Here is a 24,744-nt window from a genome sequence, read left to right on the forward strand (position 1 = left end):
ATGCTTTTGTTGTTGTTTTCACAGTTCTATTATCAATGTAAAAGAGACTGTTAGTTGCCTACTGAACATCCACTTTGCCCTACACACCAAGATACAAAACTCTTGTTCTCTGCTGGGTAAATCACTCTCTAGAATAAAGACATTTTCTGGTGTTCTTCATAGTCAGAGGTAGTATAGGACAAAGTTCTCTCCAGTGGTAAGTAATCTGGATGGAACAAGCAGTGTCTCAGGGATGGTTCTTAAAGAAAAAGAGGGATGGTCTTGAGGCCCTTGATTTCTCCTGATGCTGAACCACACGGAAGACATGTGAGACGTGGAGGGTAGAGGTGATGTGCTAGGAGGGGGGTGGGCCTCTGATGATCATGCATCTTGCACCAGCTCTAACCCTTCAGACAGCTGCTATACAACAGGAAATCCATGGGGTTTAAGCCTCTTCCTGAGGCTATCTCAATTCTACAGCCATTTAGGCTCAGTTGCAAATTCACAGGGGAACTTTAGAAAAGTTATTTAGGGGCTGGTGAGATGTCTCTGTGATTAAGAGCACTGGCTGCTTTTCCAGAGGACCTGGGTTCAATTCCCAGCACCCAGATGGCAGCTCACAACTGTCTGTAACTCCAGTTGCAGGGGATCTAACACCTTCATACAGACACACGTGCAAGCAAAACATTTAAGACCTTGATTATTTTTTAAACTGGAAAAAAATTAATTGAACAAGAGTGGCATTTTCAAAGGGTCTTTGTTTATACTAAGGTACCAAGTACAAGTACTGGGCAACCAGAGTTGCTAGGTCTGAAAGGACCATGGTGGAGATTCTTTTTCAAGGATTCCAAGGTGCTGAGAAAGATAAGCAGACATTTATTCATCCATCCATCCATTCATTCAATGCAGTGGGCTGCTTGCCCACGTGTCTACTTAAGACACTTCCCATAATCACAAACAATGTTGGCTATGACTTCAACAGTCACCTAGATAATACTATGCTTGTTTTCTAGGACATTGACAAATGGATCTGTGTAAAGGGCCTGGGTTACTTGCCTCAATTTATGACAACTCAGGAGAGACAATTCAATCACAGAGCTCCTGGCAGCTGTATCTTGCCCAGCTTCTGTGTCCTCCTAGGCCTTCTTTGTACCTTGCCTTTTGGGTAAACATTTGCCTATGAACTATCCACAGGCATGTGTCTGCACTGGGTCTGTTTCTCAGACTTAAGATGGCTGGTTCCATGTGTGGCTCTGCTATGGGGTCTGGGTCATCTGAATGTTAGCTGGCCATGAGACTCATCACTGAACTAGGAAGAGAGCTGATAGCATATGGCACATGAGAGTGAGACTCAAGGATTTGCATTCTTGGACAGCTGAGGTTGAGTATAGTAAAAGAAAAGGCATCCATACATGAAGTGTATCAGATATTGAAGAGATAATGGAGAAAAAATAGCTACCAAGACTATTGAATAAGATGACGCTGAAATCAGTCATCACTAATTTCAGACAGTATGGAGGTCACAGGGCCTCCGTGGCAGCATGCCAAGAGCTGATTTCCTGCAAGTAGACAGAAGAAAAAGCTGAGGATTAAGCCTAGAGCTTGCTTATCAGGGCACTGGAATTGAGAGAATTAGAGATTAAAGAATTTCCACAATGGAATGGCTAAGTCTAAGACCCTGCTTGAGAGGGGGTGTACATTCAGTTTGAAGTCCTGAGAACTTTGAGAACCTGCCAGCCTTGATCTGGTATTTCCTGTTTCTCTCTTGTTTGAAGATGACATGAGAAGCTCAGCCTGGCAAAGGACATTGCTTCATCTCCTCTAAGCCATGAGACCAAATACAACATAACCATTCAAGGATTTACTGTGCTTCTAAGGAAAGCACTAGACCCTAAAGAAACAAAGGACTGCACCAACTGAATTGACAGAAGCCAGGAGTATGTGTTTGAAAAAGGCTCTGAAGGTGCAAGAGGAGAACAGGAACAGATAGTTACACAGTGGAGACCATATTCCTTTGGCATGGTATTTAACACCTTGCAAAGACTCCGAGACATAGGTCCAGTATGCTAGCTAGTAGGATGACTTTGGAGACCAAGCAGATCACACTGTGTGCCAACAGTAAGTGAAATAAACAGGGCGGGACAGAGAATAGAATAGTTGAAAAGGCTCAGAGAATGGGCATGTTTGGGTGGATTTACCTCGTAAAGCCAGAGTCTGATCTAAGACTTTCAGTAAAGATGCACTGAACATGCTTGAAGCATAGGGGACAGTCCTGAGCTCTTAGGATGGATAGCCCTGGCCCATATGATTATGTGGTGAATATTGTGATTACAGAGTAGTGATCCTGATTTCTAAGAACACAGTACCCACATGGATGTATCTCAATGGACATGACTCTTCTAAAAAGTCACCTTGGAGGACTCAAGATATCCATGAATGAAGGAAGAAAAATCAAGGCATGTGAAGTCACACAGACCTGGATTTAGGTCTGAATATGATGTAATTTCCCTTAAAGCCTGTAAGAACTTGGAAAAATGTTCTAAGATCTTTGGGTGCTAATTAGCTAAATGGTAAAACTCAGATAGTGATATCTGCTCTGGTCAGGTGTTCTCCGTTTACATTAAGGTGAGACACAAACAAAATACCTAGTTCAGTGAATGAATTGAAAATGCTCCAAAATATCTTTTTTATTTTTCTTCTCACATGTTTCTGTTAGGACTCTGCCAACTCCTTCGTACAAAGAAAAATAAGAAAAGACGTCCTTCTCTTTATTCCTCTGTTCGTTCTTTCTCTGAATTATTTACTGGGAATAGCTGGAGCATCTGTTCCAAACCACTCATCTTCCTCAATGGGCTCTGAAGTACTTCACTGTTTTCACAAGCTGTATGCAGCCATATGGGGTGAGAACTTACCCCTCTAGGGGATGTAGAAGATCATAGCTTTGGTTCTGAAATTGCTAAGAATGCTGGAGCCACTGTAGCTTCACTGCAATAGGCTTTTGTCTCTAGGGCATGATAGACAGGCTTGCAAAATAGGCCCTTGTAGGGATGCCTGAACAACACACCCCAAATTAAATAGGAAGTGAAGGCAATGATGATGTTGAGTAACACAATGGTGATCTCCAGATAATCATCTCACAGTACATTATATTTTCTGTGTGTGAGATGCAGACACTGGGCAGTATGACAAGGAGACAACGGTGAAGGAGACAGCTTCTGAGAGATCAGAGGCAGGGGAAGATGACAGACTTGCAAATGACTGTAGCTCGTGCTAAAAGAGTGAGACAAACCCATCAGAAGCAGGACCCCACACACACACACACACACACACACACACACACACACACACACATTAGGAAGTAAGAGGGTACTAAATGGGAGTAATCCTTATCCTGATATTGGAGAATGAAATGGACTGGGTGGGGATTTCAGAAGAGGAACCAGCACATTTGAGGCAGGGGAGCCAGAGTGAGGGACACTGGGTTAAATACAGTCTGTTCATGAGATACTGGGAAGTTCCAGTTTATAAGTGTATACATGAGATAGTCAGGTGCCCCAGGAACGCTATCTACCAGATTGCTTCATGTCATCCTAGTTTAGACCTGGCATCCTAGCATTGTAGTAACCTTTAAACACACCCTGTTGGCAGTGGACTGTAGGGCCACCTGGTACTGAGAAGAAAAGGAGCATGAAATGCATTCCTGCTGCCATGTGGATGAGCTGAGGGTTGAAACTAGAGGTATTAGAATAGCCATGTGCAGTCCTACCCAGCTCTGCCCACTGTTCTCTGATTCAGATGGCTCAGGACCATCCTAGGATAGAGCAGAAATGTCTTTCAGTAATGAATAAATGCCTCACAAATCCACAAATAGGACAAAATTGAGAGGACGGAATAACCTGTGACCTGAAATGCTCTGGGCAAGATTCCTGGAGAAGGTGAATCTGGACTTGATCTTGAAGGAGAGACTGGATTTAAATAGTTGGATAAGCGTGAGGTGGACTTGGTGTGAACTGGGATGTGAAGGTGGGAGCAAACAGGAAGTGTAAGGAGAACTCTTAAAATGGAGGAACCTGGGCTCTAGCCAGGATCTGCCCTTCCTGCAACTACCCACAGGTCCCTTCTGTACTGCTGTCAACCACTCCACTAGTTAGCTGGACTTCCCACATCTTCCTCCAGGGCCTCGTCCAGTGAGTCTCCCTGACAACCGCATCTACTTCTTCTCTTCAATCAGCCAGTTCCATTGTCTGCACCACAGAAGACTTTGGCAGGATTCTCTTTACCTATCCTCCAACCCACAGGACTCTCCCAAGCCATAGACAGCCTTTGTTCCAGGCCAGATCTATTTCCACACATCCTGTGTATCAGCCAAGTCTCTATCCACCTGATTTCATTCCACCCAATCCATTTTAACCTCTAGGCCTAACCCACCAGCACATCTTCTCTTCTGCCTCACTCTGCTCTGTCTACAGCAGACTCAGAACTAACAAAAGAAGCCCTGCATGCCCAGATCTCATTTCAATAATCACAACAATATGAAGCATCAGTTCTATAACTTCTTTCCAAAATGCACCTGACCTGTAGAAAAGTTTGCTGATGAGACACACTGGACATAAAGTTGAAAAAGAATGGTCATAAAATTCACCAAAGAATGTAAGGAGTTTAAGGAAAACACAAAGAAATAACTCAATGAAATTAAAGAGAAAATGCGTAAGGAGAATAAATGCCCAAGTGTTACCATAGAAAACACAAAGATTAGCTGATAGGAATTATGAAGACAATCCTGGATATGAGAATGGAATTCAATAAGGGGATGAAATATTGAAGAGAACACAAACTAAAACAAAGATGGCTTCAGATGAATTGAAACCTGAAAAAGTCAATTAGAAAACTCAAACGGAAACCTCATAAATACAATGGATCAAGGAGAAGACAGACTATTAGGCCTCAAAGATTAAGTAGAAGATCTAGAACAAATAATCAAGAAATATAGAAAATTAAAACAAAGGAAAGGAAGACAAAGAAAATGTGAAAAACAAGAAAAAAACAAACCTTTGTCTTATAAGGTTGGATGAGGGAGGGAAAAAAACAACAAACAAGCTCCGAATCAATGGCATAGAGCAAATCTTCAACAAGATCATAGAAGAAAACTTCCCTAAACTAAATAAAGACACATACATGCAAATGTAGGAAGCACACAGAACACCAAATAGACAAGACCAGAAAAGAAAATCTGCACAGCGTATCATAGTTAAAACACTAGATATACATAATAAAGAAATTGTACTGAAACTGCAAGGAGAAACACGCAAGTCACATAGAAAGGGAAAAAACATCAGAATAATAGTTGATTTCTCAATGGAAACTGTGAAAGCCAGAAACACCTAGATTAGTGTCTTCCAGGTCCCAAAAGACTATGACACCCAGCAAAACTATCTGTTATAATTAAAGGAGAAAGAGAAACTTTGGCTACATACTAGCTAAAAATAAAATTATATCCAATAAACCAAACCTAAAAAAAAAATACCCAAAGCATTATTTCTGGCTGAAGAGAGGAATAAGCATAGCAGAGAGACTGTGGAAAGAAACACAAAGCCATGACTATTAAAACACAAAGAACCATTCAGAATACAGTGACACCAAAATTCAACAAGATGGTTGTAGTAACACACACATTCAATGATAACTTCAAATATAAATGGACTCAAATCTCTAATCAAAAGACACAGACTGACCAAATCTATCAAGAAACAAAATCTATATAGCTGTTTTTCACGAGAAACACATCTTAGTTTTATATAAGCACTGGCATAGAGCAAGAAGATGAACAAAAATACTGCAGTTAAATGAGACCAGGAAGTAAGCAGGTGTTGTTATCCTAATATCTAACAAAATAGACTTGAAACTAAAACTAATCAGAAGATCTAAAGAGGCACATTTCATTCTACAAAAGGAAACATTAACAAAGAAGACATTACTCTCCTAAACATTTATGCACTAAACTCTGGGATAGCCAGTTTCATTTTAAAAGTATTTTCGAATTTAAAGGCACAGATTAACATCAATCTATTAATTGTAGGTGGTTTCAGTACCTCACTTTCTCTAATAGAAAGGTCATCTGGACAAAAATAAACAAAAAACATCAGAATTAATTGACATCATACATCAAATAAACTCTGAAGAGTAAACATTCTACTCAGCAACACAGAGAAGTTTTCCTAAAAATAGAACACATCCTGGGACGAAAAACAAAGCTTTACAAATTCAAAATGAATACAATAACTCCCTGTGTCCTATCTGACTACAATGCTATATGATTAAAATTGACAGGGGAGAAATCTCTAGTCAATACTCAGTCATAGCAACTGAGCAACTCTTTACTTATTGTTGAATGAATCAAAGAAGAAATCAAGAAAGAAATAAAAAAAATCCTGAAACTAAGTGAAAATGAACTCACAATATAATTAAAACTCTAAGACAGATTGAAAGTAGTACTATGGGAGAAAGTTATAGCTCTAAGTGTCTATGCTGAAAAATCATAAAGAGCACAAACAAATGGACAAAGGATACAACTCAAAAAGCCAAAAAACAAGAACAAAATCCAAACCCAATCAATGGAAAGAAATAATAAAAACCAGCAGATATCAATGAAATAGAAAAAATACAAATAATCAATGACTATAAGAGCTGGTTCTTTTAGAAGATAAACAATACTGACAAATTGTTGGCCCAACTACTCATAAGAAAAAAATGACCCAATTAACAGAATTAGAAATGAACAGAGAAACATTACAATAGACACCAAAGAAATTCACAATATTATAAGGAATATTTTAAAAACCTGTGCTCCATTAGGCTGGAAAATCTAAAAGAAATGGATGAATTTCTAAATTCAGCTAAACCACCAAAATTAAACCCAGAATAAGTTAATAACATAAACAATATAAATAGACTCATAACAAATGAGGAGATTAAAATAGTAATCAAAAGCCTTCCAGCTTAAAAAAAGAAAAGTGCCCAGAGCCAGATGAATTCATAACAGAAGTATACCAGATTTTCAAAGAAGATCTACAGTCAATATTTCCTAAACTGTTCCAGCAAAGAGAAACGGAAGGAACACTCCCAAGCTCTGTCTTTGAAGCCAGTATCACTCTAACACCAAAATCAGGTGAAGTCACAACCAAAAGAAAGAAAGATAAAGAAAGAGGGGCAGAGAGGGAGAGGGAGAGGTAGATGGGGGGAGAGAGAGAGAGAAGAGGAGGGAGGGGAAGGAAGGGGAAGGAGGAGAGAGGGGGAAGGGAGGGGAGAGAGAAGGAAGGAAACGAGAAAGAGAAAGAAAGAAAGAAATTAAGAAAGAAAGAAAGAAAGAAAGAAAGAAAGAAAGAAAGAAAGAAAGAAAGAAAGAAAAAAGAAAACTACAAGCTAACATCCTCAATGAACTTATAGGCTCAAAAATGCTATATAAAACACTTCAAACAGAAGACAGACATACATCAGAAAGATTATACATGATGAACAAGTTGCCTTTATCCCTGAAATACAGGGGTAGTTCAACATTCACAAATCAATAAATGCAATAAGCCACACAAATGGAGTTAATGTCAGATCATCTCAATGAATGAAGAAAAAGCCTTTGACAAAATTCAACATGACTTCATGATAAAAATCTTAGAGAATGTAGGGCAAGAGGAAATATACCTCAACATAATAAAGTCTGTTTACAAGAAACCCTTAATCAACTTCATCTTAAATGGAAAAATTTTGAAGCAATTCCACTGAAGTCAGGAAAAATTCAGGGAGGCCTGCTATTCCTACTCCTTGTCAATATTGCACTTGAAATACTAGCTGAAACAAAAGGCAAGAGAAGGAAATTAAAATGATACAAACAGGAGATGAAAAACACAAATCAGTCCTATTGCCAGTGACAGGATATGATACATTAGATATCACAAACTATTCTACCAAAAAACTTCTAGAAATGATAAACAAATTCAGAATGTGGAAAGATACAGAATCAATTTGCACAAAACAATAGCTTTTGTTTATAGCAACAAACATGCAGAGAAGTGTAAGGAACCCACTTACACACTCCCACTCACAATAGTCTCAAAGAAAAAGAAATCTGGAATAAACCTAGCAAAAGAAGTAAAGCACCTCTAAAAAACGAAAACTTTGGGCTTCTTAAGAAAAAGACAAAGACACTAGAAAATTGAAAGAAATCCCATGCTCATGGGTTGGTAGAATTAACATGGTGAAAATGACTATTTTACCAAAATCTATTTACAAATTCACTGCAAACCCAATCAAAACTCCCATGTCATTATCACATAAGTAGAAAAGCTATCCCAAAATTCACATGGAACTACAAAAGTTCCTAGATAGCAAAAACAATCAATGCTAGGGAGATTGCTATTGTAGACCTTAAGATCTATTACAGAGGCAATCTGTTATCCACATAAAAACCACAGGTCTTATCCACAGGTCTATAAGCCAGTGAAAAGAAGTCAAATACTATAGCATGAGTACACATACCTTTAGTCACTTAACATTTGACAAAGATACCAAAAACATAAGCTGAAGAAGAGAAAGCATCTTTTTACAAATGATGGAGAAATGGGATGCTCACTTGCAGAAATTGAACAACAACAAAAACTAACTCCAAATGGACCAAAGACCTAAACATGAAATCTCAAACACTGAAATTGCTAAGAAAAAAACACAACAAAACATAGGCAGTACCTTACAAGATATAGGTGTAGGAAATGACTTTGTGAATAGGAACTTCCAACAATCCACAAGTTGGACTTTATAAAACTACAAAGCTTCTACACAGCTTAAAAAAGCAATCAACCAGATGAAGAGGACACCCAAAGAATGAGAGGGAATCTTTACCTGCCATACCTCTGACAGAAGATAAATATCCAGAATATATAAAGAATTCAAAAAATAGTCGAAAAACAAAAGACCCTTTCAAAAAATGGGCCTGAGACACGAAAACAGTTCCTAAACAAAGAAAAAATGGCTAAGAAATAGCTAAAAAAAACATTCATCATCCCCATCAATTAGAAAAAAATGCAAAACAACTTTGAGATTTCATCTTACACCAGTCAGAATGGCAAAGGTCAACTGATTTTGTTATCAACTGAGAAAATGCTGGGAGGGATGTGGGGAAAGGAGAACCCTCGTTCAGTGTTTGTGGGATTGAAAAATGGTGCAGCCACTATGGAAAGAAATGTGGAAATTTCTCAAAATGTTAAGACAAATCTACCATATGGTTGGTCCCACTGTGCCATGTCTTGGCATATGACCCAAGGATTCAATATCCTACTCCACAGATATTTGCTCAATCATGTTTATTGCTGCTCTACTCACATTAACTAGTAAACAGAAACAACCTAAGTGTCCTTCAACAAATGAATTGGTAATGAAAATGTGGTATCAGGAACTTTGGAGGTAAATGGGTTGAAGTAGAAAGATCATACTGGAGTGATATAACCCAGGACCGAGAAAGACAATTATCTCTTGTTCTCTCTCACTGGAGGCTTTTAGCTCCAAATCTTTCAGCCTGTAGTAACTACATAAACCGGGAAAGTAAAATGGGACCATTGCCAGCATGGGGTGTTGGAAAGCCATAAAGAAGGAAAATGTAGGATACATGCAATCTGATCAAGGAAACAGAAAGAGAGGCTCTTTAACAATTCAGAAGGAGAGATGATGGTGAAATAAGAGTAAGAATGTCTGAAGAAGACATAAGGAATCATAATACTATTTATCTTTTAAAAATTATGACACATGTAATTCTGTATATAAATACACATAGATATCCTTCCACATCTGGGCTAATAATGCTCTCTCCAAGAACTGAAGATCACCCAACAAAAACTCCAATACCAGGCATGAGAAGCCCTCTTATAAGTTGTTGGTTAGAGTTGTCCAAGAGACTCCTAAAAAATAGTCTATTGTTATTTCTTGCTGCCCTTCCCAGAGGTGGAAGGCAAGTCTTTATTGCTGAAGATACCAAGTACTTCAGAGGCAAGGCCCAGAGCCACCTGATCTGGAACTGACCAGAAAGCATCATGCAAGCTTCCAAAGGAGAGAGGCAACCAACAGGCCCATGCTATGATGCCTATTAACCACATTAGTGATCAGCATGGCACAAAAGCCTAAGGGTGCCGTAGTAGCACATATAACTAGAAGGTAACCAAAAGCTTTCTGCTTGAGCTTAAGACATGTTCAAATAAAGGGACACCATGCCTGGTACTGGAAACCTAGATAGCCACTCAGTGCCAGTAAAGTAATGAATATTAGAGAACCTACAACCACTACTTTGCTAAACCAGCATAACCCCTAAAAGCAATCTAAACATTTGTTTTTGTACCCACAGTAAGTGTTGTCTTCACCACTCATCAGGAAACTTCTCCTTGCAACAGACAGAGACCACCATAGAAAATCAAAACCAATCAAAATGCAGAGTGTGGAGCCCAGTCCCAACAGATACATCTACAAAACTCTACTACACCTAAGACTCAGGGAACATTGTGGAAGAGAGGGCAGAAAGATTATAAGAATCATGGGATCAGGAATTTTTCTGTGAGATTTTGTCTCCTTCCAATATCAGAAGCTACCTAAGCATGAGCTCCACAAGAACAACACCAATGGACATGTCAAAGTGGACAGAGAAAAGCCCATGAGGCCTCAATCCTACACAAAGAACTACAGGCAACTAAGGGATGCTGAGAGTGGAAGAAATAGTCTTCCCCAGAGATGAGAACACCAATTGGTTATTCATTACCAAATGGTCTGCCCTGAATATACATATAAGTAAATTATACAGATTGAACAGGATTATATATATATATATATATATATATATATATATATATTGAAAAATGGCCATGAATTTGAAAGACAGCAAGGAGGCATATACAGAAAGGTTTGGAGAGAGGAAGGGAAGTGAGTAATGTAGGAATTATAATCTCAGAAATAAAAAATAATAAAGAGAAAAGAGTAAAATTCAAAAGTGAAAATCTGTTTTCAACTTCTTTGTAATTCCCCAAAGTAAATTAGTGAAATGTGTAGTTACGATCTCCTCTTGTGTTTCTTTTTCAAACTAAAAATAAAACAGAGTAAAGGAAGTTTTGTTTTTAAAACAACAACAACAAAACAAGAAGGAACCTTTACTTGACACAACAGCAGCTACAACTACTACCCAGTAACACTCATAGCTCACAAGTACTTCTTCTACTCGGTCTCCAAGCCCCTTCTACATCCCTGAGCTGTTCACACATAATGAGCAAAGCAGTGTTCCCCAAGCACCCTGGGCACAGCCCTGGAAGACTTCCCAGTGCACTGAGGAACGCAGGACAGAACCTGCCTCTCACAACCTTTTAGCTCTGGGGTCTGGAGAGGAAAGGCACTCAATAATGTCAGAGGATCAATTGACCTCTGAGAAAATGGGCTCAAAAGATAAAATGACTTCCCAAAGTCCCAAGAGGGTCAGGTCCTGGCACAGGAACTGAGTCATGAGGAACATACATTTGCCATCCTATCTGGTGTCTACAGGAAAAAAATCAATGCCCATAACATAGACAACCATGTGTGAGACCCTGAAGCTGAGAAGTGAGTCTAACCATGTGTGTATAGATCCATCTCCCAGACTCTCCTTCTAAAGGAATCCTGTCCTTTTTATACTTATGGTCTTTTCATATCCCTCAGCGCTGTTTTACTTCCTCTATTCCTACACAAAATCTCACATAGTCCTCAAGAGCCAGCAGACTGTGACCAAGTGGGCAGCCTCTTCTCTCTGCTGTAACAGTACCTGCCGGTATACAGCTGACTTTGGATCTACCTTCTCTACAGTATGAGCCTCTTGAGGACAAGGCACTCTGTCTTATTTATCCTTATATCCACAGTACTCAGAATATCTTCCATAGACTGTGGGTATTTAATTGAAATTTGTTGAATGAGTGATGAATTAATGTTTGTCCAGACCTCTTGGTGAAAAAGACCTAATTGCCTAATGGGACCTTTGCCTTCCCTGGTTTGCAATGGAAGGCCCTAGTAGCTCAGAGTCTGAGAGGTGAAACATGAGATATTTGCTCTTCCCCCTTAGTGTCAAGCTTAGAAGTGGGACAGTAGATTGCTAAGGCAGATGGGGTGACTTAAATAGGAAACACATTTCTCATGGCTCCAGGAGCCATGATTAAAGTTTCTTTTAAGGTCTTCTTTCTTGTCTTCTGGGGGCCTTCTTCACTATATATATATATATATATATATATATATATATATTATATATATGTGTGTGTGTGTGTGTGTGTGTGTGTGTGTGTGTGTCTGTACTCAGACCTCTGCATAGTGGATTGGGTTCACACTCACAACATCTTTTTAACTCTAGCATCACCCTGTGACGAGGTGTCCCAATATAATAACATGCTAAGGCACTGGAAGCTGAGTCTTCAACCTTGAGTTCTTCAAAGGGACACAAACTCAGCCCACAGAGGGTGATAACTGCTCCCTACTTTTGCAAGTCACTGCATGCTGGTCGCTAAGCCAGTCCACGCCTCTGCAATGGTGTCTTCGTGAATTCTATTTATTGTGAAGCTAATACAAGTATGATGGATGCCCTCGGGCATACTTCTCATAGAAACAGGTGATGGCCACTGTGGAAATATTCAGCCACTATTTAGTTCCTCAACCAGCAAGGCAGAGTCCAGGCCGAGTTCTGTGAGGATCAAATGCTGGGTCCTTCCCTCTCTGTACTATTGTCTCCACCTGGAAAATGGGACACTTAAAAGAAGTTCTTTCACCCATATGAACCTTGGACATGGCCTGCTGTAAAAGAATGAAGACCTTTTGAAGTAGAAAGGGCAGCAAAAGTAAAGGTGTGTGGAATCTCCACAGTGGTCCTGCTTCTCCAGCCAGGCAACAGATCTGCAATACTGCTAGGCCAAGAGATTTCAGCTTAAGCTTCACGAAGGAGAGAAACACTCTAAAAGACTTGCCTGGCTGCTAGTGTGGGACAGAGGAGAGGGGGAGAAGGGTATGCTTTGATGGCCTCCATCAAGAGAACCTCTAGTTACACTAAGCTCCTGGCAGAGGGAGAGCCTCCTTTCTGCTCTGTGGTAAGAATGACAACTTCACAGGCTTGCTGAGTATCTATGGCAAACAGTGCAGGCAGGGATCCTGGAGACGTTTATTTATGACGATGTTGACATAGAAAAGACCAGTACATTCATGCAGAGGCCATGCTTCCTGATTCTATAAACATCTTCAATGTGAGGAAAGGCTTCAGAGGGTCCATGGGTACAATTTATAATGTGCCCTGTGCCAACCCAAATCCAGCCTGAATACCATCCCAGTGAAATCATGCAGATCATTGATTCAGGGTGGCAAGGACTGGCTAGCAGGGTGGATTCTAAGACTCCACATTCTTACACCCCTGTGTCTGGTTAGCCTTTATCTTAGGGAGCAGTGAGGGCCAACCTGACTTTGAGGTACACTATAAGGACCCTGAGTTTTGCCTTAGACCCTGAGGGATCATGGCTGGTGTGGAACCTTGCTGTCAAATGAATTAGGTCCTAATCGACTCCTCCTTAAAACTAAGTTATTCGGGGCTACCTTCAGAGGCTGCTGGGCCTAAATGAGGCAAGAAGGCCTGAGCAAGTGCAAGTGCTTGTTAAATGACATCTTGAGTCATTTAACTAAATGTGTTCATGCTTTTAAAGGGGTTTTGTTGTTGTTGTTGTTGTTGTTGTGTTTTACTTGTGATTTTAAAATGGTCTCCAAAATAACAGAAATTGAGCAAGTCACCCAAGTCACTGAAGAACTTTGCCACTTCCTTCAAATCACAGAGTACTGGACCAACCACAGTGTCCCAGTTAGTTTTATGTTAACTTGGCATAAGCTAGAGTCATTGGGGAAGAGGGAACCTCAGTTGAGAAAATGCCCCCCACCATACTGGTAAGATCCTGAGGCATTTTGTTGATTAATGATTGATGTGGGAAGGCCCACCTTGCTGTGGGTGGTACTACCCTTGGCCTGGTCCTGGGAGCTCTAAGAAAGAGGTTGAGTAAACCCTGAAAAGCAAATGACTAAGCATTGTTTCTGTTTCAGTTTCTTGCCTTGCATACCTGTCCTGACTTCCTGGACATCAGACTGTGATGAAGACCTGTAAGCTTGAAGTAAACACTTCCTTCCTCCAGTTGCTGTGGTCATGGTGTTTCTCACAGTGGTAGAGACCCTAAGATATCCAGGAAGGAGTTTGGTCCAAAAAAATCATTTCTTCTCTTGCTCATCACCCTAGGATGCTGTCCTCATGACTACTTTCAAATCAGGCGAGTGGTTTACCCACATATTCTCAGTAATTATTAAAAAAAAAAAAAAGAATTGAACAGTAACCTGGCACCAAGAGAAATTAGGTTGCAGTCCATAGCACAGCACCTCTAGGGGATTAAATTAGTTCACAGGCCTTAGGGACTCTTGGAATTTTGAAGAAAAAGTGTTGTCCTAGTGAGGTTCTTACAAGCTATTGGAACTGGCTTCTCACAGGCCTCACACCCATCATGACCCCCGCCACTCCCCACCACTCTCCACCAACCCCACCATCCTCTACCACCCTCCACCAACCTCCCCACTACTCCCCACCACCCTCACCATACCATACCATACCACAACCCCCCACACCCTTGACTCTCTCTCTCTCTCTCTCTCTCTCTCTCTCTCACACACACACACACACACACACACACATACCTGTTGTCAATGGCCACTTCTCAGAGCCACAGAAAGCATGCTGTTATATCACCCCAGGTGACCTGAGCTCAGTGAATTCAGAATATCTACTAGAGCTGGAATACTACTGCCTGTCCCAGTGGGAGAGAAAGAAGTATCAGTTCAATGTCAACTACATCTGGGAGCTGAAGGCCTACTGAGGATAGGAGTGTTGGAGGACTCTGGTTACTGAACATAAACTTAACAGGACTAAGAGAAGATTGCTTATTTCTAAGCACAAACCTCACCCTCACTGCACTTAGTCAAAGACCCAGCCTCATGGATTTAGATTTCCCCTCATCCAGCACATGCCCTCCTAGCAAGTCCCAACTCTGCCTGTTCAGGTACACAATAATCATTTGTATTTAAAATATGTTCATGTCAGTATTTTTAAGATTTTTAAAAGCATATATGCATGTTTGAGTGCATGTATGTATATATGTACATACACTATAGGTATGTTTGGTGCCCTGCGGAGGCCAGAGGAGAGTGTGGGATTTCTTGGAACTATAGTGACAGATGTTGTGAGCTGCCACCTGTGTGCTGGGAGCTGTACCCATATCCTGTGCAAAAGTGCTCTAAACCACTGAACCATGTCTCTAACTTCTCAGTGCATTTCAACATTTTCTTTTAAAATAAACTTAGCTTATAGAAATGTCACAAAACTTACACACACAAAAATTAAATGTATCGCTCATTAGATTTCCAAACTGTTAAACAAAACAAGACATTTTACTGGCCTCTCATGCTCTTTCAACATTTTGATTTCCAGCCTTAATGCGTCTTCTCAAAGGTTGCCGTCCTAAGCACATGGCCCCACCCCATGGTACCATTCCAGTTGCACTCTTCTGCCCAACCATGAACTCCAGATGATATTTTTCTTGGCTGTTTGCTGCTGGTCCCCTCCCTGCCTCCCCCACTAGGGTGGAATGTTGGCCAAGAATTGGCTTTGTGTCCCTTACTCTGTTCACTGCAGAATCCCCAGGATACGGAGCAGGACGACACAACATTGGCACCAAGTCACAGCTAAGAGAATTAGGGCTGGCCCTGCTGCCTCTGGATGGGCTCAGGAGCACATAACGTGGTCTCTGCAACCGAGATGCTGATGTCCTCCACAATCCATAATTTGCCCTGGAAGGGATAACTTAAAACCCAGCTAACATTTGGGAGTAGCTCCGAGAGAGAGAGAGAGAGAGAGAGAGAGAGAGAGAGAGAGAGAGAGAGAGAGAGAACTCCATAAACATGGGCATTCATACAGAGAGGGAGAACAGCCAGCTCGGTGCTTTATAAATGGCCATAAGGCAGCACAGCCTTGTTCACACAGTCTACAGCTCACGACTGTGTGATCTTACAGAGCTACACGGACCTCAACTCCTTATGGGAAAATAGGGACAATAAAAATACCTTCTTCGTATGCTTGACACATGAGTAAATGTATTATTATATTTTAAATGCTTAGAGCTATGCTTGATACATAGTAAGTGTCCAATAAATGTCACCATAATATATAGTTACATAATTAGGAGCAGATAGTTCCTACTACTGTGTAGCCTTTTTCCATTTGACATAATATCAAGGCATTCCATTTCTATAGATGTTCTTCACCATATGATTGTTAATGGCTGATAATTTTCTGTCAGATAGATGTACTGTAAGCATCCTAACATGTCCCACTGGTAGATATTTATGTTGCTTCCGTGTTTTCTTACTATCAAAATTACTCTGACCATCCTTGAGCACACACCATCAGAAACATTAGCAATTATTTCTTGTCATTGTTTTCTTAGAGATGGAATTACGGGGGCAAAGGCTATGCATGTTTTCTGAACTGAGACATAATTTCCAAGTGTCCAAGACAGGTTGTCCTGGCAGAGGTGTTTCCTCATGGACTCAAGTCCAGAGGCCAAGGCGGGTCCTAATCTGGGCTGTTTCCCTGCTGCTCTGTCTCCTAATGCCAGCCAGACTCTGGCTCATGTGTCAGAAGTGGCTACCACAGGTTCCAAAAGTTCTGTTTACTCAGCTCCAGGCAGGAGCAGGGTACTCTTGCTCCAGGGAGTATCAAGGCCTCTTAATTTGAGTTTCATCTATGAAAATAAAAGCAAGCAGAGGCCCCATGCATGTTGTTCTCTTACTGTCTTTCCCTCGTGTCCTGCCTGATGTACACAGAGGGTCTAGTACTTTGGGAACCCTTTCAATCGTGGATTTTCCATCCAGAAGGAATGTGCAGGTCAAGAACTGCCTCTTTCAAGACTAGTCAACCCCTGCTTAGCTGTTAGTATTCCATGTAGGCAGGAATCCCTGAGATGGCCTCGGGCCAAGCAGAGCTGTGTCCAGCTCTGCCCTACTCATGAGCCCCTCTGTCCTCAACTAAAGCCGGGGTAAAGCTGTAATCCCAGAACCAGCCACTCAGAATAGAATGGACGCTGCTTTTCAAGGGGCCCTGGCTGCTGTGCCAGGAAGTGGAGCTTGTGGGTTGGTTTCGTTGTCTGGGTTGTGGGCTAGGATGTGAGTGCCATTTCCATGTCCCCAAGAGAAGGGAGGCCACTCATGTCCTTCTGAAGAGCTAAGCAGTCCTTCCCGCATCCTCTTTCTGCTTCCCTAAAATAAAAATTGATGATTCCGGGTAGGGAGAGGGTCTCAGGGCTGAAACTCAAGTCAAAAAGGGACCCAGCAGTAGAGATCCAGCAAAGCTCTAAACCAAACTGTGGTGGCAGCTGTTTCCAATAACAGGGACCTTCATTTCTCTCCTGTGCAACACCACAGTCTCAGAAGGCAGGACCTCTGAATGAGCAGAGAAAGCCTCCTATGAAAAGTCAGGGTTGTCCTGCCAGGAAGTATGCCCATGGCCTGTGTGGATGGAGACTGCTGCCTTTGAATGAAGCCCAGCGAGAAGATGCTCAGGGTTGGGCCAGCGGGCTAAAGCATATGCAATTTTCAGAGCTTCCTTTAATACAAATCCTAGGGCTGGAGAGATGACTCAATAGTTAAGAGCATGGGGTGCTTTTCCAGACGACCTAGGTTTAATTCTCTGCACCCATATGGCAGCTAACAAACTGTCACTTCGATTTCAGGAGATCCAATGTTTCTTCTGGCCTCATGCACTCACTTGGTGCACAAACTTACATTCAGGCAGATGTCCAAACATAGCTCAAGAAAATAAATCTAAACACACACACACACACACACACACACACACACACACACACACACACACACACACCATGCCCTCTGCCATGGCAGCTTACTAAATAAGATCACATATGGAAATGGACCACAACAGGACCTGCAGTTATCAGGGTTATAATACTATACTTTTCTTGATTTGGTGTGGCTGTGTGGACATTTTGCTAGTGTCTTCCTCGGAAGGGGCTTGTGTAGTGAAGTTCTCTAGATTCTGCTCCTTAATATCACCTTTGGATCTGGGACATGCTAGCTCTGAAACCAGAGATATACCCTTATCTAAACTCCATTCCTTATGAGCCCCCAGGGCCTGGAGCAACCCTACCCTATGTAACCAAAAGGAGACTTCCCATCAAACTGGAGAAGTTTGTCGGACTTGGAAACACAAATAAATGTGTGACTTTTGCAACATAGTGTCATAAAAACACCCTGCCTACTCCACATTCAGGAGACAAATTTATTTTTAAAAAGCCAACAAACGATATATCCCTTCTGGGTCTCAATTTCCCTGCCTCACACAAAGGGATGGTAAAACCTACCTGGCTGGTTATATGCACTAGCATGTGGGAGGGGCCTGTATTTCCTGAGCATCCACTTGGTGGCTGTCTTAGAGTTTCTTTTGTTCTGAAAAGACACCATGACCACGGCAACTCTTATAAGGAAAACGTTTAATTGAGGGGACGTACTTACAGTTTCAGAGGTTCAGTCCATTATCACCATGGCGGGGAGCATGGCAACATGCAGGCATGTTCTGGAGGAATAGCTGACAGTCTTGCAGGCAACAGGAAGTGGACTGACACACTGGGTGGTATCCTGAGCCTAGGAAATCCCAAAGCCCACCTCCACAGTGACACACTTCCTCCAACAAGGCCATATCCACCCCAACAAAGCCACACCTCCTAATAATGCCACTCTTGATGAGATTATGGAGGCCAATTACATTCAAACTACCACAGAGACCAACCACTCTAAAGAGGTAGATCAATTAAACCAGCCCCCATCCTCCAGGGACTCAAATGAGCTGTGCAAAGCCAGGGTGGAAATGGACCAGGAAACTGCTAGCTCACAAGCAAGAGGCTCACTTGGGTGGAGTCTCCAGGTACATGGAGTTCCAGATGCCTTTGGGTACAATGTCTGATAATTCTGGTGGAGTGTATCTGAGGCTACTCTGAGGATCTCAGCGACCCCCGATCTCTCTGAGGACAAGGGAAAGACCAGCTGAAACGAGGCCACTGCGGACACATAAGGGCCACAGGTGAAAATGTCTGTTTCTACTCTGGATCTGCGTCACTGGTGAAATTCTCTCCTAATTTCCTGAGAGGCCTCTTGTGATCCCTTCCTCTTTGCAAGATGTTGACCTCAAGGTCCAAGTACAGAGCTGGGGTGCTTCCCCTCCAATTTATTTCTCCTGAATTCTACTTAAATGAACATGTTCCTGCTAGGAGGAAATTCAAACCACTTCCTCCTACCACTACTAGAGAGTTTGAAATAACCATCTTTATTAATGTCTACCCAGTTGTGAAGAGTTATTATCCTTTGATTGAAGGTAGTGCATGGCACGTTCTCCTAGGCCCTATGCTGATTCAGGCCACTGAGACTGTCAAGAAATGCCCAGAGCACCTCCCTTTCATTGTTTGTGCCTTTCTTGATCTCCCAAATGCCTGGAGCCTGATACCAAACCAGTGGCCTCGATCCAGTAGCATTTCTAGACCCCAGTCTCTTGCCCCTAGATGGCTGTTCTCACTCTCTTCTTTCTAAGACAATGATCATTGGAGTGAGCACTGGATGGAGAGTCAGAAATCCTCAGTCTATCAGCAGTGTATGCATCCCCAGAGTTGGTCCTCTACTCCCAACATGTGCAATCATCAGAGAAGTCTAGGCCACACCAGCTTAGGGTCTCATAAGGCTCAACTCTCTCATACTCATGTTCTTGCTAGTGAGGACTCTATTTCCTACTCCTCAGAGCCTGAAGTGCAAATATCAATACTTCTCTTTAAGTCCATCATTCCAGGGGCCTTTGTACTGACCAAGTTCTATGTGAGCTTCCAAGAATATTAAGTAACCAGGGTATGGGAAAAAAACTCAGGTGATAATGTGCTAGCCTTACAAGCATGTTGACTGAAGTTCAATCTCCAGGTTTTTCAAAAGCCACATGTGTGCAATTCCACTTCTAAAGAGGCAGACACAAATGGAACTCTCTGGCCAGCCAGCCTAGCCTTGTTTGTCAGTGTCAGGTCAGTAAGACATGTGTGTCTCAAAACAGGTTGATAGTGCTAAGGAATGATCCCAGAAGTTGTCTTCAGACCTTCACATACCCAAGAACCTGTGTACCTATGTAAACACAAACATGCACATGCACATACACAAAAATAAATAGATGATAGATAGATAGATAGATAGATAGATAGATAGATAGATAGATAGATAGATACCTCAGTACTTCCCGGAAGCACATAAATGAAAACCATGATGTTTAGAAAATCCCAAGAAAGGGCACAAAAGGAAGATAGGCATTCAGGAGTTTTGCCCCAGCTGCATGCAGGTTCACACTGAATCTTGACCAGTAAATTGGTTCAAGGAGGAGAAGGAAAAGTCTTCCAAGAGAAGGGAATCGTATATGCAAAGGCAAAATCTGGCTCAAAGACCTAGAGTAATCCACCACAGTTGCTGTGTGGTGTTTTCGGGTGAGCAACAGAAGGTGTAGAACACAGATGAAAGCATGTGCAGAGGTCCCTAGACCTTGAACTCCCCCCACAGAAGGAATCTTTTGAAACTTCCAGTGCCGTTTGATGTCAAAGACCTCACCAAACACAGAAGATTTTAGTACAGTTTGTTTTGAACCTCAGACTCTTTGTTAGAGTTTCACAGCAGAATTTCTGACTAAGACTTGAAGAAAATGGTCTTCAAGCTAAGACAAATATTTAGAGTTTTAAGAACTAAGCCTACAAATTTGGAGCCACGGGGAAATCAAATGTCAGATGTGCAACTTTGCTTTCCCTAATTTAAAGCAGACTTTGTTTTCTGGTGGAAGATAGATTGACATCCCCCTGCTTCTCAATAACATGGTAGAAACCACTTCTGAAGGGACAATGTTTTATGTTATAGACAACCAAATTGAATAAGGTAGCAGAAGAGAAAAAAAGTGACGTCAATATGGCTTTAACCATGAATCAAAAGAAATGTACCCCGAGTTTCACTGAAGTCATTCCAGTCTTAATTGGAGTAGAAGGGAAAAGTGAAGTTTTCCATCTCCTGATTCTCTTTGCTTTCCCCTACCCTGACCCTAATAGTCATTCTGAACAAATAGAGCTTGCTCAGCAAGAAGGAGGGGATTCATGCCCCCTTCTCCATCTTGCTTAATGTGGTGCCAGGGGATGCTTGGATTCCTGAGTACCTGATAAGTCTTTCCCCTTTGCCTACATGTGGACCCTGCTACAATGCACAATCCAGCAAGAAGACTCATTTTCATTTTAAAGAAGGCAGCCAGGGTTCAGAAAAAAATAAAACTGAATTTGCTAAGGTCACACAGCTCCAGTAACTCCATGTGTGCCTGGCACATCAGAAAATGACCCCCAAACATTTTAGATCCAATGTCTTCTCCTCTTTCCCAAATCATTTGTGTAATCCAGAGACTTGGTTAGTAGGAAGTGGCTGTCTACATGTGCGTCTATGGTTGAAGGATTTAAAGGAATTTAATAGAATAAACCTTTACCTGTTCAACCATTTGGCAGATAGTTGTTGGACATTATGATGTACTAGGCTTATTCTGAGCTCAAATCAGACTGGCAACCCCAGGCCCTCATGTAATTCATATTGAACTGGCAGAGCAAGACTTGGGATTAAGGACTAAGAAAAAGACTCTTGATTCTGCCACCTGTGAGCTGTGTGACTTTGGTCATGGTGCTTAACCTCTCTGTTCTTCAGTTCCCTCATCAGTATGGAGAGACACATACAATATCTTTTTTAAAAAACAATAAAACAAAAATTTTATTCTTCAACCATGGCATTATTACATTAAAGGTTAGTGCAATGTTACAATGCTTTTTTTTCCTTCTTCTTTTTTTTTTTTTTGCTTGTGTTTGGCTTCCCTTTATTTTTTATTTAAATTCTTTATTTACCACTCATATTTACATATCTATCCCCCCATTCCCTCACCCTCCTATCCTCCCTTGTTCCCCACCAATCCCCACAAACCCCCCCAACTCCTCCCCAGGGACAGTGAGGCTATCCACCAGGGAGCTTCAAAGTCTGTCATGTCATTTGGGGGAGGGCCCAGGCCCTCCTTGCTGTATCTGGGCTGCAATAGTATCCCTCCAAGAGGAATGGGCTCCCAAAGTCCATTTGTGCTCTAGGGATAAACACTGGCTCTACTGTTAGAGGTCCCATAGACTGTCTTGGCCTCCTAGCTGGCACCCACATTCAGAGGGCTTGGTTTGGTCCAATGCTGTTTCAGCAGCTTTATGGCTAGTGTCTCCATTCTCTCACTAGGTCAGGTCCACTGTTTCTGGATGTCTCTCCAGCCCCATCTTGGCTCCTTTGCTCATCCCTCCTCCCTCTCCACAACTGAATTCCAGTAATATGGCTCAGTGCTTAGCTGTGGGTGCCTGTTTCTGCTTTGAACAGCTACTGGATGAAGGCTATAGGAATGGTAACCAAGGTAGACACCAATCTCATTATAGGGGAAGGGCATCAATGGCATTTTCTCTACCACTGCTTGGATTCATAGTTGGAGTCATCTCTGTGGACTCCCTAACATTTCCCCTGTGCCAGACCTCTCTCCATACCTGTACCGTCTCCCTCTATCAAGGTATCTTCTTTCTTGCCCTCCCAAAATTAAAGAATATACCAGAAAATGGGAAGATCTCCCATATTCTTGGATGGGTTGGATCAACATAGTAAAAATGGCAATCTTACCAAAAGCAGTCTACAGATTCAAGGCAATTCCCATCAAAATCCCAACACAATTCTTCACAGACCTTGAAAGAACAGTACTCAACTTCATATGGAAAAACAAAAAACCAAAACAACCCTGTACAATAAAGAAACTTCCAGAGGCATCACCATCCCTGACTTCAAGCTCTATTACAGAGTCATAATCCTGAAAACAACTTGGTATTGGCACAAAAATAGATAGGTTGACCAGTGGAATCCAATTGAAAACCCTGATATTAACCCACATACCTATGAACACCTGATTTTTGACAAAGAAGCTAAAGGTTTTTTTTTGTTTTTTTGCTTTTGTTTTTTGTTTGTTTGGTTGGCTGGTTGGTTGGTTTTTCGAGACAGGGTTTCTCTGTGTAGCTTTGGAGCCTATCCTGGCACTCGCTCTGGAGACCAGGCTGGCCTCAAACTCACAGAGATCCACCTGCCTCTGCCTCCTGAGTGCTGGGATTAAAAGTGTGTGCTACCAACACCTGGCCAAAGAAGCTAAAGTTATACAATGGAAAAAGAAAGCATCTTCAACAAATGGTGTTGGCATAACTGGATTCGGACATGTAGAAGATTGCAGATAGATCCATATCTATCGCCGTGCACAAAATTTAAATCCCAATGGATCAAAGACCTCAACATAAATTCAGCCACACTGAACCTCCTAGAAGAGAAGGTAAGTTGTACCCTTGAACAAATTGGTACAGGAGATTGCTTTCTGAACATAACACCAGTAGCACAAACATTGAGATCGGCAATTAATAAATGGGACCTCCTGAAACTGAGAAGCTTCTGTAAGGCAAAGAACACAATCAGCAAGACAAAACGCCAGCCCACAGAATGGGAAAAGATATTCACCAGCTCCACATCTGACAGAGGGCTGATCACCAAAATATACAATGAACTCAAGAAGCTAGCCACCAAAACACCAAACAATGCAATTAAAAAGTGGAGTGCAGAACTAAATAGAGAATTCTCAACAGAGGAATCTAAAATGGCAGAAAGACACTTGAGAAAGTTCTCAACATCCTTAGCCATCAAGGAAATGTAGCTCAAAACCACTCTGAGATACCATCTTACTTTTATCAGAATGGCTAAAATCAATAACACCAATGACAGTCTATGCTGGAGAGGATGTGGAGAAAGAGGAACACTCCTCCATTGCTGGTGGTAGTGCAAACTTGTACAACCACTTTGGAAATCAATATGGTGGTTTCTCAGGAAAATGGGAATCAGCCTACCTCAAGATCCACCAATTCCTCTCTTGGGCATATACCCAAAGACTGCACATTCATACAATAAGGACATCTGTTCAACAATGTTCATAGCAGCACTATTTGTAATAGCCAGAACCTGGAAGCAACCTAGATGCCCCTCATCTGAAGAATGGATAGAGAAAATGTGGTACATTTACACAATGGAGTACTACTCAGCAGGAAAAAAAAATGTAATCTTGAAATTTGGAGCTAGAAGAAGCCATCCTGAGTGAGTCAACCCAGTCACAAAAAGAAAAGTATGGTATGTACTCATTCATATATGACTTTTAGAAATAGAGCAAAGGATTACCAGTCTACAATCCACACTGCCAGAGGAGCTGGGAAACAAGGAGGACTCCAAGAAAAGATGGCATAGTCCCTCAAAGAAGGGGAGGGGGACAAGAACCCCTGAACAAAGTGGGAGCATGGGGTATGGGTGGAGAGGAAGGAGGTGAGAAGGGAAGAAGGGGAGGGGAAGGAGAACAAGAAGACTGAGACGGGGGAAGAATACAATGTCTTTCTTTACAGTGATTCAGGATTGGATGACTGATATCACAAAGCAATTGGAGAACGTAAGTATCATTATAGAAGCGCTGTTAGGTAGTGAATCCAATATCTAGCACATTCATTCTTT

The sequence above is a fragment of the Cricetulus griseus genome, chromosome 2 (genome assembly GCF_003668045.3).
Source record: "Cricetulus griseus strain 17A/GY chromosome 2, alternate assembly CriGri-PICRH-1.0, whole genome shotgun sequence".
Lineage (NCBI taxonomy): Eukaryota > Metazoa > Chordata > Mammalia > Rodentia > Cricetidae > Cricetulus > Cricetulus griseus.